This window comes from Pristiophorus japonicus, chromosome 7, assembly GCF_044704955.1.
Source record: "Pristiophorus japonicus isolate sPriJap1 chromosome 7, sPriJap1.hap1, whole genome shotgun sequence".
In the NCBI taxonomy this organism is placed as follows: Eukaryota; Metazoa; Chordata; class Chondrichthyes; family Pristiophoridae; genus Pristiophorus; species Pristiophorus japonicus.
The window spans coordinates 228,409,207-228,414,429 of NC_091983.1; positions in this window are offsets into that span (position 1 = coordinate 228,409,207).

The following is a 5,223-nucleotide window of genomic DNA, read 5'->3' on the forward strand; positions in this document are numbered from 1 at the left end:
TTTCCTGGAGTGTATTAGGAATGGTTTTCGAGACCAATATGTCAAGGAACCAACTAGAGGGCTGGCCATCCTCGACTGGGTGATGTGTAATAAGAAAGGACTAATTAGCAATCTTGTTGTGCGAGGCCCCTTGGGGAAGAGTGACCATAATATGGTAGAATTCTTTATTAAGATGGAGAGTGACACAGTTAATTCAGAGACTCGAGTCCTGAACTTGTGGAAAGGTAACTTCGATGGTATGAGACGTGAATTGGCTAGAATAGACTGGCGAGTGATACTTAAAGGGTTGATGGTGGATAGGCAGTGGCAAACATTTAAAGATCACATGGATGAACTTCAACAATTGTACATCACTGTCTGGAGTAAAAATAAAACGGGGAAGGTGGCTCAACCATGGCTAAAACGGGAATAGTGTTAAATCCAAGGAAGAGGCATATAAATTGAGAAAAAGCAGCAAACCTGAGGACTGGGAGAAATTTGTAATATAGCAGAGGAGGACAAAGGGTTTAATTAGGAGGGGGAATATAGAGTATGAGAGGAAGCTTGCTGAGAACATAAAAACTGACTGCAAAAGCTTCTATATTTATAAGAAGAGAAAAAGATTAGGGAAAACAAACATAGGTTCCTTGCAGGCAGATTCAGGTGAATTTATAATGGGAAACAAAGAAATGGCGGACCAGTTAAACAAATACTTTTGTGCTGTTTTCACGAAGGAAGACACAAATAACCTTCTGGAAATATTAGGGAACCGAGGCTGTAGTGAGAAGGAGGAACTGAAGGATATCCTTATAAAGTGGGAAATTGTGTTCGGGAAATTGATGAGATTGAAGGCCGATAAATCGCTGGGGCCTGATAGGCTGCATCCCAGAGTACGTAAGGAAGTGGCCATAGAAATAGTGGATGCATTGGTGATCATTTTCCAACAGTCTGTGCACTGGAGGGCAGCTAATGTAACACCACTGTTTAAAAAAGGAGGGAGAGAGAAAACGGGTAATTATAGACCGGTTAGCCTGACATCAGTAGTGTGGAAAATGTTGGAATCAATCATTAACGATGAAATAGCAGCGTATTTGGAAAGCAGTGACAGGATCGGTCCAAGTCAGCATGGATTTATGCAAGGGAAATCATGCTTGACAGATCTTATAGAATTTTTTGAGGATGAAACTCGCAGAGTATGACAAGGGCAAACCAGTGGATGTGGTGTATTTCGACTTTCAAAAGGCTTTTGACAATGTCCCACACAAGAGATTGGTGTGCAAAATTAAAGCACATGGTATTGGGGGTAATGTGCTGACGTGGATAGAGAACTGGTTGGCAGACAGGAAGCAGAGAGTCGGGATAAATGGGTCCTTTTCAGAATGGCAGGCAGTGATTAGTGTAGTACCGCAAGGCTCAGTGCTGGGACCCCAGCTCTTTACAATATACATTCATGATTTAGATGAAAGAATTGAGTGTAATATCTCCAAGTTTGCAGACGACACTAAGCTGGGTGGCGGTGTGAGCTGTGAGGAGGATGCTAAAAGGCTGCAGGGTGATTTGGACAGGTTAGGTGAGTGGGCAAATGCAAATTTCTCCCTCCAACTCCTTTAGAAGTTGGTTTACTTCCGTTTCTCTATCTTCTATCTTCTTTCGTAACTTAATGTTTGCACATTCCATGAACTTAACCTGGCTTCGATTGGCCAACAACCAGATGGCTATCTTCAACCTCAGCCGACAAGTGGACCCTTGGGTCCATAAATCAGCCTCCACCACCGATCACCATCTATAATGATCAACACCCACCCCTCTCTGGTGGGGCAACTTCTTCATCACATTCTTTGTAACTGACTCTTCTATGGTCCTTGACATTTTTTGTTTGTCTATCACAAGTCCCTGATCAGGTACCAAAACTGTAAGACTTATTTTAATTAAGACAGATTTTAGCCTGTAAGATTTATCTACACTTTACAGAGTTCAGATTTGTGAGATAAAAAAACCAACACACACAGATTCAGGATGTTTCTTTTCTCACCCCTATCCAGGGGTTATCTTTACTTAGAATAATCAAAAGAAGTACAAGCAATTTACGACAGAATCAAATGCACAAGAATTTATAATCATTAGCCCGCACCAATCTATCCCATAATGGTTAAAATTGACTGTCCACTAAGTGATGAATAGAAAGCAAAGTCACTCACACAGGGTTCATTCCAGACGTGGTCAACGATCAGAAATTAACTCCCTGATTCCCTTTGTAACTGACCAGGTTACCAATTCTCTTGACTGCCACCCCTGACCTCATGTGTTACAGCAATTTTATGTTGTTTTCCTGGATGTCTGTCTACTGTGTACGCAATTGTCTAGGTTCAAAACAAAGGGACACTCTCTCACAATGAATAGGTCTTTCATTCTCTTTTATCCTGGACAGTGTTTTTCCACAGTTCTCAGATAAGTGTTTTGCAGCTGTGAGGTGTTTAAAACTCATGAGAAAGTCTTTGAATTCGCAAAGTCTTGTGGGTCACTAAAACATGGCAAAGCCAGGTTCAGCCATCTTGGAGCAGTTTTCAAGCACAGATATTAGCTGAAAATAACACAAAAAAAAGCTGTATTCTTCCACCCACCATCGAAGATGCCAGTGTCCAATAAATTCACTTCACTCCACGTGATATAAAGAACGGTGGAGCAAACTGGATACAGCAAAGCCCCAACAACATGCCGGTTCCAGAACTATCCGTATCTCTAGCCAAGTTGTTCCTGTACTGGAATTTACCCGACAAATGGAAAATTTGACAGGTATTTCCTGCTGGAAAAAAGCCGGACTAATCTAACAGCCAATGACCACCCACGTACTTATGCACAAATAACATGCGTACCGATGCTCAATTTGGTTTCTGCCAGGACCACATTGCTCCTGACCTGATTACAGCCGTGGTCCAAACATGGCCAAAGGAGCTGAATTCCAGAGGTGAGGTGAAAGTGACTGCCCTTGACATCAAGGCAGCATTTGACCGAGTGTGGCACCAAGGAGCCCGAGCAAAACTGATGTTAATGAGGCTAAGGGGAGAAATTCTCCACTGGATGGTGTCATATCTGGCACAAAGGAAGATTGTTGTGGTTGTTGGAGAAATCATCTCAGCCCCCACTCAAGAAGCTCGACACCATCCAGGACAATGCAGCCCACTTGTTTGGCACACCATTCATCATCTTAAGTATTCACTCCCTCCACCACCGGTGCACTGTGGCTGCTAGGGCACACAATCTACTCTGGTTGGGGTGTTCAATGTCCATCAACAAGAGTGACTCGGTAGTACCACATTGAATGAGCAGCCGATTCCTGAAGGACATAGCTGCCAGACTGGGCTCACAGCAGGTGGTGAGAGAACAAACACGAGGGAAAACTTACTTGATCTCGTCCTCACCAATCTACCTGTTGCAGATGTATCTGTCCATGATAAGACTGTCATCCATCTCCTTTGGGACTGCCCCTTTGCAAGGCAGGTCTGGAAGGAGATGCAGTGGTTGCTGTCGAGGTTCATCCCAAGCAGCTCCGTAACACAGGACTCTGTGTTCTATGGGCTGTTCCCAGGGACACACACCGAGACAGACATCATCTGCTGCTGGAGGGCCATCAACTCGGTGAAAGACGCACTTTGGTCTTGCCGAAACTTGCTGGTCTTCCAGAGCAAGGACATGTCCACGTCTGCGTGTTGTAGACTGGTGCAATCCAAGATCCAGGAGTATGTGCTGAGGGATGCACTAAAAATTGGTGCATTCGCCGCAAAGGCACGGTGGTGAAGAGCCACAGTTTAAAGCCCTTCTGCCACGGTAAACCCAGGGGCTGGAATCAGTATAAAACTCCCCTCGGGCTGTACTTGTAAACCTTTGTATACATAGAGCACATGATCTGAAAACACCTATGTAGTGCCAAGTATAATGCAAGTTCTGTTTAGTAATGTATGTTGCAAAGAATTGTAACTGTACCCTCACCCATTCCGTGTACCATATAGTGCCACATGTAACGTAATTTGATGACTATATTACAATGTATCCTGGATTGTACTGAATTGTACTTTGAAATGTAAAGCAAGCAAATGTATTGAACGGAACTGCCGTCAGCATCCAAATGTATTGTATGGAATTTCTGAGCGTATCCAAATATATTGAACTGCCTTCCAGTGTATCGTGCAAATTTTTATATGAATAAAGTATATATTTTGAAATTTAAAAAAAAATCTGTCCATGACAGTGTTGGTAGCAGTGATCACTGCACAGACCTTGTGCAGAAGAAGCCCTATCTTCACACTGACGACACCCCATCATTGTGTTGTGTGGCACTAACACCGTGCCAAATGGTGATACTACCGAGTCACTGAGGACACCCCTTCAACGTGTTGTGTGCATTACCACCGTGCTAAATGGGATAGATTAAGAACATAACTAGAAGCTCACAACTGGGCACCATGAGGCACTGTTGGCAATCAGCAGAAACAGAATTGTATTCCACCATAATCTGTAACCTCCTGGGCTGGCATATCCCTCACCTTTTGTTTCGATTAAACCGACCCTTGTTCAATGAGGAGTGTTGAAGAGCATGCCAGAAGCTGCACCATGTGTACCTGAAAATCAAGATACCAACTCGGAGAAGCTACAACACAGGACTCGAGGCATGTTAACCAGTGGAGGCAGCATGCTACAGACAGAGCTAAGTGATCCCATACCCAATGGATCAGATCAAAGCTCTGCAGTCCTGCCACATCCAGTCATGAATAGTGATGGACACTGAAACAATAACAGGAGGAAGAGGCTCCAAGAATATTCCCATCCTCAACGATTACGGAGAACAGCACGTGAGTGTAAAAGACAAGGCTGAAGCCTTCGCTACTCTCTTCAGCCAGAAGTACCGAGTGGATGACCGATCTCTGCCTCCTCCTGAGGTCCACACCATCGAAGTTGGCAGTCTTCAGTCAAATCAGTTCACTCCATGTGATATAAAGAATGGTAGAGTGAACTGGATACAGCAAAGGCAATGGACCCCGACAACATGCCAGCTGTAGACCTCAAGACCTGAGTTCCAGAACTAGCCACATCTCTAGCCAACCTGTTCCTCTACTGGCAGTTACCCCACAAATGGAAAATTTGCCAGGCATTTCCTATCCACAAAATGCCAAACTGATCCAACAGCCAACTATCATCCAATCAGCCTTCTCTCAATCGTTAGTAAAGTGATGTTAGTTGTCAGCGGCA